Here is a 15,377-nt window from a genome sequence, read left to right on the forward strand (position 1 = left end):
CTGTATCAAATGCAAGGATTATTGTAATTATTATCTAAGTAGTCCATTGTTGCATTCCCTCCAGCAACTAAAGATCCTTTTTGTAGACCAAAACAGCATGCAGTGCTCCAAATGTGGCCTCACCAAGGTCACATACGATTTTAAATTCATCTATAATTCTATGATTCTATTTTGCAATGCTATGGGGAGAGAGCAGGGGAGTGGGATTGGTTTGGGTAGCTCTTTTCAAAGAGCCGGCACAGACACGATGGGCCAAATGGCCTCTTTCTGTGCTGCATAATTCTATGATTCTATAGGGTTGCAAAGAACAAGTCCAGGGAAAACACCAGGATGTATTTATTTATCCAAAGAGAATTAATGACTAAAACACACTTGCAGGAAGGGTAACTGAAGCCAGGACATGGACTCATTTAAAAAATAATGAGTAATCAGTAAGAATGTGGATGGGTATTCTGGAAGATTGTTTCAGGTGAAGAAGACCATTTCCTCTCATCCTTTCAGAATATCCACCTAGCCATCTTCCCAACACAGCTTCAATTGATTTTTAAATGAGTTTATGGTCACAACCAGATTAAATGGCCGGAGAGGCCTTCTTCATCCAAATCTCTCTTGTGATCTTGATTTATCCATTATACCCTTAGCTACTCATCACATTGTTTTGTTGTTTTCTTAACTACCTAGTGGTTTTAATCACCTGCTCTTAAAAAAATCTCCTGACATATAATGGAAGCATGCTTTTAATTATAGAGTAATTAAAACAACTTCCTTCCTTAAGGTACAGAGCTATGAAGAAAGCTTGGTCAACTTAGACCTTTTAGTTCAGAGACCGAGGAGGGAGCTGATGGAGGTATGAGAGACTTAGAAACTTTGTGTTCAGATTATGAATTTATGGGGAATCTGAAGATTTTGTTGATGATTCCAAAACATTCAGTATTATATAAATTCTAATTTTCATTGCATTTGATATAGTTCACATCGCCAAAATGTCTCAAATCACTTCACAGCATTTACTGTTAAAGTGTAGTGACTCTCTATGACCTGTCAATTGAACTTCATTGCATTTAACAGCCTAGAGTATTATACACTAGAAAAAGGAGATAGTTATCAGAATCAATAGGCGCAAAACAAAGCTGCTGAAAAGCACACAAGACAAGCAATGTAATTGAACGTACTAGCCACTTGAGGGCATCACATACCACCTGCACCACATTCAGACAAACACGAGAACAGGCTTTAAGGCTAAAGAAAACAATCAAGGCCTTTACTTTTTGCTGAGTCCCAGCCTTTAAGACCACCTTTTCTTCAAATTTAAATCATGCAGAATAGTGAAAAATTCTTAAATTCTATCTTAATTTAGAAGTCAGTTGTCTGCAGTTCTTACGACAAAATTAAGACTGCAGAGTTTTTCACAATTTTGCACTGTTTTTAATTTTAAGACAAAAAGGTTCAAGGGCAGCCCCAATAATGCAGCGTAAGGATCAGGAGCTTGTTGGTTTGAGTCTGTGCTGAGATGGCTGGTCTTAGCCAGGGTCACATGGGAAAGCTAAACTGGCCCTGACCTTCTTAGGGTTTGGGAGGGGAATAATAGCTCTGGTTGTTGCTCCTGGTCCCTCCACAGCAGCCTCTGATTTCCGACAGCTTAGTGGGCAGAAGTCAGGCTCGGCTGCAGCCCCCTTTACAGTCGAGTGGCCTCCGATCGTCACTTGCCAAGGCTCATCATGAACAATGCCGACTTGGATGACAACCAGTATAGTGGAAATGTGGATGAGGAGGCCAGACCAGGAGCAGTGAGGCATATGTCAATAGGGAGAAATTCAGAAAAATAATTGGACACACAAAATTCATATTAAAAAAGACTAGGTGAAATTTGGGCATGAGATATATGGTTGCACTAATAAGATTAAACTTGAAAGACCCAAAATGATCTCATCCAGTGACCTAGTGGATAAAGTTAAGCACCATACGTTCGAATCCCAGCCTGCGCTAAGTTAACTGAGCGGCCTCAGAACCCCTCAATAATGCAAGAGAAAATGACTGGACACACACCAGGCAAGGTATGAGGTTGTTAAGTGCTGGAATGTAGCCCACCACTGCACTTCATCTAACAACCGAATATCTTTTTTGATGTAAGGAAACCAGATCAACATGCAGTGCTCCAGACATATTCTCAAAAAATTTAAAACTATCTCTCGTACTGATATAAAATAAAATAAATTAATTTCATATTTCTTTCATACTTCTTTCTCAATTTATATATTACCTCCTTAACTATGTACTCAACAAAAAGTTCATCCACAAAGTAAACACAATGACCATCACATACAGAACATCATGTGAAACACTTCAAGATGTCTCATTTATGTGTGAGGTGTTATATCAAATGCAGGGATTAAGATTATTATTATTATTTTGTTCGCAAATGTTGATATAATGATAATCCTTATATTCTGTATCGGGACTTTCAAGCTGGGAGGCTGTCTCAAAGGGTTTCAAGTGATATCGAGCCACTTGAGGGTCCATGGAGTCCCGTAGTTCAGTGGTTAGAGCACTCACCTCGCTTTACAAGTGAGAGACCTGAGTTCAATTCCACTGTATATTGTGTGAAGCGCTTTGAGACGCCAAGAACATGGGAAAAGTACTAAATCAAATGCAAGAATTATTATTATTATATAGTGTAAAGTAGAGTGACTGTGTGGAAGTCGGGCAAGGAGATGATTGGGCTCTGCTATGGAGCTTCCATGGTCAATTAGGCTTCAACATTCAACAACAACAACAACAACAAACAACAACAAATTGCATTTATATAGTGCCTTTCATGTCGGGAGGATGTCCCAAGGCACTGGACAATGAGGGGTTTGCACCCAGAGCTGCCGTTTGGGATCAGAGGGGGGTTGAGGTCAAGGAGGGTGGAGAAGGGGAGATGACCGAAGGCACATTTGAAATAGAAGTTCTTGAGACGCCAAGATATTCTCCAAGATAGTGGAATCCTGTAGCTCAGTGGTTAGAGCACTCGCCTCGCAAATGAGAAACCTGGGTTCGATTCCCAGCAGGACGAAACCTTGGGCAAGTTTCCTCGCTCCACATGCCTGATAATAATCCCTAAAAAAACCCAATAATAATTTGGTCACTCAATCCACAACTGTTTGTGGGACACTGCTGTGCACAATTGGCTGCCGCATATCGCCCACAAATACACAGTCAATTCACTTTACAATATATTCTGTGAAATGCTTTGAGACGTCTAGAAGACGTGAAATGCAAGGATTATTATTATTATTTGACTTTGCAAATAACTCTGAAGAGAGGTGAGATGATGTCTGACACCTATCTTTCAGTGATTGCCAGTTCAGGGCAGTTTGTGCTGTGGTTTCAAGCCCGCAAAGAATTCCATTGAGAATGCTTGCGTTCATTTTTGCAGACAATCCTAACAAATTTTCACTCTTTCTGTCTGAGGACACCTTCAAAGAAAATCCATTCAGTTTTAATGTTTCTTGTTGTTTTGAGACATTGTTGGCATAGATTAGCTGCTGCATGTGCCTACCTAACTACATTCTACCATATGTATAATTTTATTGTTTACTTCCAAGTCATCACCCCATTCTTTGAATATGTTATTAATTTAGCCTTGGTGATTCAAATGGACGTAAAAGAACTTCCCTTAAAACTGCATTCAAAACCCTGAACCTGAGCCATTATATTCTGGCTCCTTGTTGTGTGATTGTAAATTGCCTAATTATGCCCATAACTCAACTTCCTCCCCAGCCCTACCTTCCAGTGACTGCAATGCATGTTGCCCGCATGACGTGTACCGCCGTTGGCAGGCAAGGTTTTAGCTATTCTGCCTAAATTTTGGGAATTTCTTCCCATAATCCCTTTGACTTGCTCACTGCCTCCCCACATGCACAGGCCACCTCAACACTTACCGTGCTTTCAGTCATCTTTCCCCTTCCCACCCTCTCCGGCTACCACCCACCAGCTCGGATGCCCAACTAAAACATGAAGGCACTAGATAGTTGTAAATTGTATTACATTGTATGTTGTTTTAAATAGAGAGAGGAGATGGAAAAAACAATTAATGAGATGTTTGGTTATAACAGTTGGTCCTGTTGCACCTTTTATGGAGCCATCCTGGGTGATGAAAACCATCTGCAGGATGTCGGAGGTTTTCAACTGCAAACATTGTGGTTAAACTGTTTCTTATCTTCTAGCTAAACAAAACAGTTCATTCTAGATTGTTTTCTTTTAGTCAGTTTCCAGATCATCCCAGTACAGACTGAGCTCAGATTTGAGTCCAGAAAGTCCTGAATCCCAGTAGGTCAACTCAGTTCCTCACCTTTTTGAGGTTTGTATGTCCAATATAATATCTCTCTTAGAGGGAAGCAGGATCTCTTGTGTTGAACAAGTGAAATAAAGCTGGTTAGGTCCAATAATCCAATTTACTCAGCAGGCCAACAATTTGATTCAACAGTTTGATCTGGGCAATCAATAAGGCCCGCTCAATAAATTGGTAACAAAATGACATAAAGGCTGGGTGGGTATTCTGGAGTAAGGAGATCAACTGGGCTGAAAGGCCTTCTTCATTGAAACTTGTCTTGTGATCTTACTATCTTGACTTGAAGGATTCAGGGTTAGAAGAGACGTTTATGCAGACGGTTATTAGAAAATGGAATGCTTCGCTATAAGCAGTTCACCCACAAAATACACAGTAAATCCACTTTACAGTATATCTTATGAAGCGCTTTAAGATGTCGCAATGAGGTAATAAGATTCTATATCAAATGCAAGTTTATTATAGAAACTAAGACACTGCACAATTTAAATCGAACTGGATAAATATTTGACAAGGAAGTGTATAAAATGGTATGGGTAAAATAATAATAATAATAATAATAATCCTTGCATTTGATATAGCGCTTTTCACGTCGGGAGGACGTCCCAAAGCGTTTCACAGAACACACTGTAAAGTGAATTGACTGTATATTTGTGGGCGAACGCGGCAGCCAATTGCGCACAGCAACGTCCCACAAACAGTCGTAGATTGAAAATGACCAATTTTTATTATTGTTTTTGGTTTTGGAGGGATTATTATTAGGCGTGTGGAGTAAGGAAACTTGCCCAATGTTTCGCCCTGTCTGGAAGTGAACTCAGGTCTCTCACTTGCAAAGCGAGTGCTCTAACCACTGAGCTGCAGGACTCCACAAGGGCAAAGATTAGAATTAGATGAGTGCAGGAGCTGGAATATATATAGGCTCAATGTACCGAATTACCTCCTTCTGTGCTGTAATTTCTATGACATTGCCCATTTGAGAAGTTAAGGAGATGGCATGCTTCCAGGCATCTGCATGAATCACTCTATCACTGTCTATTAACAGAATCAGAGGAGTGACCATGGATGTTTCTTCCTGCCATTATGCTTCCCTGCTGATGAGAAGATGCCTGACCGTCACTGAAAGACACGACTTACAGCAGGAATTGATTGTGTGAGGAAAACTGCGAGTCATAATATGCATCCTATTTCTCTGGATTGCCACGCCTGCTTCCCTACGTCCATTCATTATTGATTGAAAAAAATTGTACTAATGTTCACCATTAATAGCTCACCATAAACGTTTCTTATTGTTCCCCAGGCAATATTTTTCAACAGATACGGGTACTAGCACACTAAATGTGCTGCTGTGTTTGAAATAATGTGTATAGCACATTGCAAGAGGCACTATAATCTGGCAAACACAACTCATAGTTTTATCCTGGATCACAGTTTTACCAGATTTGCTTATTCTGCCTTTGAGAGGCTGAATTAGCTTGAATTTTATGGGCTGTAATGAAATCAAATTAAAGGTGGACATTCCTAAAAGGAAAAATAATGGGATACCTTGTTTCAGGGGAAACACTGTCAAAGAATCAGATGCAACCAGCTTGTGTTCAAAATCTAACTCACCCACTTGGGTTGGGAATCTTCTTTATGAAAGGCTAAAATTCTCTCTCTCTGTTTGACCTGACACTCCTGGCCTGATTCAAAAGACATTTGGCAAAGTGGCAAAGTGGATTCCTATGGGAATAATTACTAGAGCAACAGCAACCAAGTTGTTAATAGCGTGCCCTTGAGTTTAGGCAAAAAGGACACTGCAGATAGAAATGTGTGGGAAAAAGTGTTACACTGGTTAAAAACAAAAGTACATCATGACTCAATATAAAACAGAAATCCAATTCTCTTTTTAAAGTTCAATAAAACTGGGGAGAATAATTTCAATCCAATGTACTTTCCTTAAAGATCTTATAAATAATTATTAAAAATACCATCTACCTAAAAGAAATTATAAAGTAATTATAATATGCCACTGGTTTGATTTTAAGGCAGGTGCCCTGTGAACCCGCAATGGTTTGAGTGAACAGACTAGTCAGTTGTCCGGCTTCCTGTGCTCTAAAAATGATCAACTTCTGGATTATCAGGTGGCTAATTGTACAGTGCACAGAAAGTGATGTTGTATGCAACTTGATCACAAGATTATAAGATTGGTCTGAATAAAGATGGCACTCAACTCGTCTGACCCCATCTTTCTAGAATCTAGAACATGAACATTTAATATGAGATGTTAAACCTAAACCCCGCCTGCCTGTTTAGGTGGACATGAAAGATCACAAGGCACTATTCGAAAAGAGAAGGGAGTTTCTGTCAGTGTCCTGGCCAACAATTCCTCAAATAAAATTGGTCATGATTGTCTGTGGGACATTGCTATGTGCAACTGCCTAAAATATACAGTCACTCCACTTCACAATAAATCCCGTGAAATGCTTTGAGATGTCCTCCCAACATGAAACACGCTGTACCAAATCAAAGATTATAAACTTGCTTGTGGTTTTTCGGTACTAAGTGTTTGTGCCAGTTGCTGTTCTGGATTTGTTTGCTAAGTTGAAGTGAATTTGCTGCCTCACGCTTATAAATAACCAAATGCAATTGTATATATATAATTTAATTATACATTTGTAATGCAGTGTTATTTATAATTTAAAATTGCATTAGTTATTTATAAGCACACAGTGCTTAGCCAATACCTTCACTTCATTGAGCGAACCAACCATAAGGATTTTTCCTCTTTTGGGTCTTCTTATAAGGTTCTTCTTGGACATATAAATGGACATTATCATGGGTGTGGCTGTATTGACTGGCAAAGTTGATAGAGATACTTCAGTTCATATTGCTGAAATTATTGCAGCTGGGTTATTTATCTTGCTTTCTTCATTCCTTGTAATGTGGGTTAATGGTATCTGTTATATGTTATACCTTCAATTTGTTTGATTTCTTCGAATAGGCATTGATACTGTAAGTTGATTATGATCTGTTTCCAGCGTGATATCAAATGCAATATAATTTTTGTTGAGCTTCTATACAAAATGATTCCTGGCATGGTAACGATTCATTTTTACATTCACATTGCCATCAGTATTCTTTTTGCTTTCATATTGAAGCAGTATTGATCATGTCAATAGATTTGTTTTGATCCAACTTTACCCAGGTCTATATCTGTGTAAGTTTACTTCCAGCAGATGTGGGCCATCAGAAGGTTGAATAGTTGCAGATTTCATCCAATATGTGCTAACTGGGTAGGAATGGCCTTCAGCAAGGTCAGTCCTAATTAAGTAAGTTTTATAGGGAAATAAAGGTGAACATGCAACGCCTATTGGCCTGAAGGAGTTTAAAGGGTGAGATTTTTAAAAAAAGTTATACACTTTACAGTAAATCCTGTGAAGTGCTTTGAAACATCCTTATGATTATAATAATTATTATTATCCTCCTGGCATACAAGTGTTACACCAAATGTAACAAATTGGTAAAGATGCTACACTAAATGTAACAATTATTAATATTACTGTAACTTCTGGTGTATGTACTTCTTATTCCTATATTTTGCTTTGCTCATTAAATTCTGCAGAGGAACAATATTATATAGTTCAGGGAAAGAGAAAGGTATTGGGATAAGAGCAGATTGTTTCAAAAACGAATCTAGCACTAGATTAAGTTTGATAAGCCGATCAGCTTCCTACTCTGCTATAAATTTTAAAAATCTATAAATGTAGGGAATTCAGTGATGTGCACAGGCTGTTCTCTGGTCAATAATAAATGTAGTAAATTTGTCATTGTGCACTTATAATAATACTGGCACTTTATAGCACTATCACGTCATCAAAACATCAAAGTGCTTCGAAGGAGTTTACTGCGAAGTGTAGTGACTGTGTATTTGTTGACAAACTCGGGAAACAACCTGTGCTCAGCAATGTCTCAAACAGCTATGAAGTGAATGACCTATTTTTTCTGGGGGATTGGTGGCCAGGACACTGGAAAGGACTCCCTTTTCTTTTCAAATAGTACCATGGAATCTTTAACATCCACTTGAACAGGCAGACGGGACATCAATTTAACATCTCATCCAAAGGATGGCATCTAGGCTCTAACCTCAAAAGGCCAGATATGGGGCTTGAGCCCATAACCTTCTGACTCAGAGACAGGAATGCTATCAACTGAGCTGGGCTTTATAAATAAAATTTAGGACATTTTAAAATAGAAAGAAACTTAAATTATAAATCTATCACTTCATTAATTATTTATAAGAAACTATGAACAAATTTGGCAAATGAAGCAGCATAGTGCACATTGACAAATACACTATATTTAGCAAATGGAACACAATAAGTTTTTTGGGGAAAATATATATTTATTTATAAATATATTTAGTACAACAGAAATCCAAAATAAACACATCTTCTGTTACAATTGGTTTTCCAGCATACATTTCAGGAAGCTCTTTGGTTGCATCTCGAGTGCCCTTCTGTACCTTTACTTCAGTCAGTTTTGAGTGCGCTTATGGGCTACCCGGTGGGTGCATCCTGAGCAGGTTGTGCAGGAGCGGCTTCTGCCGGATGGAACACAATAAGCCCCCGTGCTTTTTCTACAGTTACATCTATAAGTGTAACTGCAGCCTTTTCTTCCGTGCAAAGAATTAGCTTTTTAAGTATATCTCATATTCGTCCTGAATTGCAAGAGGAAAAAGACAATCTGCTTATAGGTCGCTCCCATGTTTTCTTGGGCTAATCATTAGAAATGCATGAGAAAATGCTGAGGTAATATATTTGGGTTTTTATTTTTAGCAGCTTTGCACACATTGAATCTGTATCTGAGGTCTAGATGACAGCAAATGTTAGCCTTTGTAGAGACTTGAGCTTAGATATTCCAGAACAATAGCTAAACATCTGAAATGGATACAATTTTTGAGAGCATTGTCAGTGTTCATCCACAGTGCACAAATTAAATCGTGAATAGTCATCATAGGCTTAGAGGCAATAGGTCACGTATGACAAGTCTACTAACTTTCTTTGAGGAAGTAACTGAATGAATTGACTGAAGATCACAAGATTGGGCTGATTGAAGAAGACCCTGCGGCCCATCTGATCTCATTCCCCCAGGATACCCACCTTACCATTCTCCCAACAGTGCATCGAGCTTTTTAAATGAGCCTTGTGTCCTGTCGTTGATTACCCACAAAGAAAAGAATTCCTGGTATTTGTCCTGAAATCACCCTTCTACTCCTATGTGCTCTTGTTCCATTGTCTTGATACATATTGATCTGGGATTACTTTTTCAATCCCATTTAAAATATTATACACCTCTAAGAGGTCTTCTGTGAGTCATCTTCTCTTAAGACTGAAGAGCCCTAGCTTTTACAATCATAGCTCATTCCTCTAACAATCCTCGTTGTTCTCCTCTGCTCATTGCTTTCCCAAGGCCTAGAAAGCCCCCTTATGTTGCGGTGACCAGAAAGTTATACAGTATTCAAGGTGCAGTCTGACCAGAACACCCTACAGGATAAGTATGATGTCTGGAGATCTAAATTCAATTGAATTAGCAATACAGTCCAGCATCCTGTTTGCCTTGTTTATTGCTGCTTCACAATGTTTTGACACAGTGAGTGGGAAGTCATACTAAATTAGATGATGTTTAAGGGCTCATATATTGGCACAATTTTTTTTCACATTTTGTTGTTAGGCTGGCTCAGTTGGTTGCATTCTCACCTCTAAAACAGAATATTGTGGGTTCAAAACATCATCAGGACTTTGAGCTCAGCGTAGGTTGACACTCCACTGTTCTTAAAAGCAAATTGTCACAACATTCATAATGTGTAAATAATGCATTCATCAACAACAACAAAATTGCATTTGTATAGTGCCTTTCACGTCGGGAGGACGTCCCAAGGCACTGGACAGACAGAGTTATGGACCCGAGCTGGGGTGGGAGAGGGTGGAGGGCAGGTAGGTCGAAAGCACGGTCGAAGAGGAGGGTCTTGAGGTGGGTCTTGAAGGTGGCGAGGGAGGGGGTGAGATGGAGGGACTGCAGGATGGACTTCCAGAGGGTGAGTGCAGAGTAGCAGAAGACCCGCCCGCCAATAGTGGGGCGATACCTCATCGAGGTATTGCAAGCTTTTCCAGGGGAGTTCTGCACAGTTGGAGATGGTCTTTGAATGAGATGTTAGACCCTGTCCTTTTATTCAGTTGCACACTAAGATCCCACCATACGGATGAGAGTTTCTTCCAGTACCCTGGCCAACAATCCTTTAGATAAAATCTCTTCATGACATTCTCGTCTTGGCTGTTTGTGGGATATTACTGTGCACAAATTGGCTGCCATTTACACAGTCGCAAAACCTTGTGAAGCATTTTGAGACATTCCAATGGGATAAGGAGCTGTATCAAATGCAAGGATGAGGGGATGATGGCATTTCAATATGTAACAAGCAAAATGTGTGCTTGTCTTTGTCAGAAATCTATTTCCTGATTTTTTTCATTTAGTTGGTAATGTGTTTATCTGTTTGTTTTTAGAATGCTAGTTAACCTTGTCTTTTCTTTCACAAAGAAGCAATTGCTGGCAAGGATATCATTCGTCTGATTGAAGTCTTGCAACATTCAAACTCATAAATGTTTCAATTTTTTATTATGTGATAATGTTCCGAGCTTTTTAATAAAACAATTTGTATGAAAATGGGGGGGTGGGGGGGGTGGTCAGTGAAGTGGGGGATGGGGGTGGAGATGGGGTGGGAGACTGGGAGTGGATCAATGTAATGTAATGATGTTCGGCGGCCTGAATGACATGTTGTATTGGAGGGGTTGGATGTAAGGGCACATGGAGACTCCTTGACTCCTTGACCACATGCCAATATTGTTTGTCTAAAAATACAGTCACGACAAAAAACTTAGTGAAGCTTTTTGAGATGTTTTGACATAAAACATATATAATCAATGGATAGCTGAGTGGTTTAATGACGTGTTTAGTAGGCCCTCAGAAACTGGAACACAGCAGCCAATTTCTGCACCATAATGTCCCACCAACAGCCATGAAGGAAATGAACAATTTGTTGGTAAAAAAAATGATGACTAGTTGTCAATAGCTTTTGAGAGACATATTGTGTTAACACAATACTCTATTTGCAAAACTTAAGACTGAAGTTACTAGTGAAATAAGTGTTATTAATGAATAATAAGGGTAGATGGGAGATGAGTTTTGCAACACCTGTTTCCATACATCACAAAGCCGGAAATCCATACGCAAATAAAGATTTGGTTTGTTCCGGTTTATTTAATGTAGTCAGTAATAATGGTGTGCTGTATTCTGGATGCATTAAAATAATGTTACCTGATTTACTACTTAAAAATAAATATCCATTTCAGTCACATTTATAAATCACTTTTCACAAAAACATCCCAATCGCTTCCCAGGGGACCTACTCAGGTTTTCATCATTTTGCCAAAAGGAAACAGCAATGGGCCAAATAGCTTCTTTCTATACTGTCATCTTTTCAATGTATACTTCATAATGTATAATAACTAAGGGCAAAATTCCTGACACAATTCCTGGCCCTTCAGGTCAGCAAACAGAATGATAGTGCTCCAATTGTTGTTCTGGCTAAGATCAGTTAAGTTAGTACAGTGGTACTGTTGGCTTAATATGGCCTGAGATTCAAGCAGAGGATGGGTACTTTGGTGCAAATTAAGAAAGCACTGTCCTTGGGGTGTATAAACATCGACTTCAGACACAGCCAAACTTTGTGCTTACTATCCCATGCATACCATTGATTGAGCAGAACCTATCACCTGCAACCCAGATCCTTGTTCTCAGATTTAAGTCCTTCCACAATCTCAACGCATCCTACCTCTGCAACCTCCTTCACCCTTACCATCCTGGCTGTTCCCTTTCCTCGGCCGACACTGGCCTACTTCACACCCTGCTCTATCTGCCCCACCATCGACAGGTTGAATTTCAGCTACTTGGTTCCAGCTCTCTGGACCTTCATTTCCAGATCACTCCGACTTGCTCTCTCCCGCTTTGTACGTATTTACGTACATACGTAGTGGAGTCCTGTAGCTCAGTGGTTAGAGCACTCACCTTGCAAGCGAGACACCTGGGTTCAATTCCAGGCAGGGAGAAACCTTGGGCAAGTTTCCTTACTCCACACGCCTAATAATAATCCCTCCAAAACAAAAACAATAATAAATTGGTCACTTTCAATCCACGACTGTTTGTGGGACGCTGCAGTGTGCAATTGGCTGCTGCGTTTCGCCCACTAATGTAGTCCATTCACTTTACAGTCTATTCTGTGAAGCACTTTGAGACGTCGAGAAGACGTGAAAAGTGCTATATCAAATGCAAGGATTATTATTACTACTTATTTGACCTCTCTTTCGGGCAGCTTTCCCCTGCTCACCTTGCACCCTCAGCTGCATTATCCAGCCAGAACTGTCAAGCACTTTGGGACATGCTCCCAACATGAAAAGTGCTATCTAAATGTAAATTGTTTTGTATAGCATGCAAGGATAGTATGCAGCGCCTTGGGACGTCCTCCTGACGTGAAAGACGCTATACAAATGTAATTTTGTTGTTGATAATATGATGCCCAGGTACAGTCACAAATCACAACCCCAAACCAATTGCACATAGGATTGTACATGTATAGTTGCTCCTCCACTGGACCAGCTGCTGTAAAACTACTTGATAATAAAAATGGTTTGTAGGAACTTAGGGAAAACCAGCTAGACACCTCTATAGGACCCTGTAGAACTGTTTCAGGCCTTTTTATAAATACCATTCCTCATTTTTAGATGTGCATTTTTTTTACTGGTAACATTCAGCCTGTTCTGAAAAAAGTGGGAATGAATGGCTAGAAATAGTTACCGTTTTAGAAGACAGATTGTGTTTATGGGGAGAGGAATGGGGGGGCAGGGGGTCAGATAAGGCTCCCACATCTGCATTCTGTGCAAAAACAAATAAATAAATAACACGTGGGTGTTTGCAAGGAAGGGGCGGGAATCTTAATATGCTGGACTTGTGCAAAAATAAAGCTTTAGGCCACATCTAACAAAATGGATCGCTTGCAATGAAGGCAGAGAAGGAGGAGGGGAAAGAAAACAGTCTCTGCTGCTGAACAGTAAAAGCACATTCTGCAGCAAACCTGTGGGGAAAAAAAGAGACACAACACAAGGCAGACAGCCTTCATGGCAATACCATGTCGACTGGGAAAGAGTGGGGGGGTGGAAGGGCAAACGAGAAATGGGGTTAGTTGTTATTGACAACAACAACAACAACAAGATTCCATTTATAGAGCGCCTTTCACGTCGGGAAGAGGTCCCAGGGCGCTGTACAGTTGGGTCAGGACACGAGCAGGGGGGAAATGGTCAGGGTGAGGGGAGGGAAGGGAAAGGTGTGTGTCAATTATTGACACACACGGAATGAATTTAACCGCATCTTCCACGAGCCTGTATACAAAAGGCCGTTTTTTAAGGAATGCAACAACGTGTTATTAAAACGAACACAGACACAGACAGCAGCACCGGTGTGAGGGGAGGGGGGTCCGTGTGCACTGCCTGCCGAGCTGTGAGTGACAGCCACGCGCTCCGGGGACAGTGAGTGAGTGACTCCGTCCCACAGAGCAACAGCTACAACCACAGTAACAGCTACAGTAATAACCACCGTAACAGCTACAGCAACAACCACAGTAACAGCTACAGTAATAACCACAGTAACACAGTAACAACTACAGTAACACAGTAACAACTACAGTAACACAGTAACAACTACAGTAACTACAGTACAGTACAGTACAGTTACTACAGTAACAGAGACAGCACAGCTACAGCTCCCGGGCAAAGTGGCTACAGTGCAGATAGGGTGCACGTCAAGGATAAAAGCCCGAGTCCTCTCCACACCGGGCAGGGAAGGGTCGGGCAGGGTCCGGGCCGGGTAGGGCCGGGCAGGGCAGGGCAGGGCCGGGCCGGGCAGGGCCGGGTAGGGCCGGGCAGGGCAGGGCAGGGCCGGGCCGGGCAGGGCCGGGTAGGGCCGGGCAGGGCCGGGCCGGGCAGGGCCAGGCAGGGCAGGGCAGGGCAGGGCCGGGCAGGGCAGGGTCCGGGCTAAGCGCCTGCAGAGCAGTCACCTCACCGACCCCGAGTTAATTTCATCAACAGCAGTGGAGCCCAACACCCACCCACCCCCCCCCCGTGTGTGTGAGGGGGCGGGGCCTGTGTAAGTGTGAGGGGGCGGGGCCTGTGTGTGTGTGTGAGGGGGCGGGGCCTGTGGGTGTGAGGGGGCGGAACCTGCGTGTGAGGGGGGCGGGACCTGTGTGTGAGGGGGGGGCCTGTGGGTGTGAGGGGGCGGGATCTGCGTGTGAGGGGGGCGGGGCCTGTGTGTGTGAGGGGGTCGGGGTCTGTGTGTGTGTGAGAGAGGGGCGGGGCCTGTGTGTGTGAGGGGGCGGGACCTGTGTGTGAGGGGGGCGGGGCCTGTGTGTGTGCGAGGGGGCGGGGCCTGTGTGTGCGTGAGGGGGCGGGGCCTGTGTGTGCGTGAGGGGGCGGGGCCTGTGTGTGTGTGCGTGAGAGGGGCGGGGCCTGTGTGTGTGGGGGGTGTGTGGGGGGCGGGGCCTGTGTGTGTGCGTGAAGGGGGCGTGTGTGTGGTGAGGGGGCCGGGCCTGTGTGTGTGTGGGGGGCGGGGCTGTGTGTGTGTGAGGGGGCGGGGCCTGTGTGTGTGTGTGAGGGGCGGGGGTGGTGTGGTGTGTGAGGGGGGCGGGGGTGTGTGGGTGTGAGGGGGCGGGGCCTGTGTGTGTGTGGTGTGTGAGGGGGCGGGGTCTGTGTGTGTGAGGGGGGGCGGGGTGTGGTGTGTGTGAGGGGGGCGGGGCCTGTGTGTGTGTGTGTGGTGTGAGGGGGCGGAGGCCTGTGTGTGTGAGGGGCGGGGCCTGTGTGTGTGGGGGGGCGGGGCCTGTGTGTGTGTGTGTGAGGGGGGCGGGGCATGTGTGTGTGAGGGGGGGCGGGGCCTGTGGGGGGGGGGGGGGGCTGGGGGGGGGGGGGGG

Source organism: Callorhinchus milii, unplaced genomic scaffold, assembly GCF_018977255.1.
Source record: "Callorhinchus milii isolate IMCB2004 unplaced genomic scaffold, IMCB_Cmil_1.0 Scaffold1, whole genome shotgun sequence".
NCBI lineage: Eukaryota > Metazoa > Chordata > Chondrichthyes > Chimaeriformes > Callorhinchidae > Callorhinchus > Callorhinchus milii.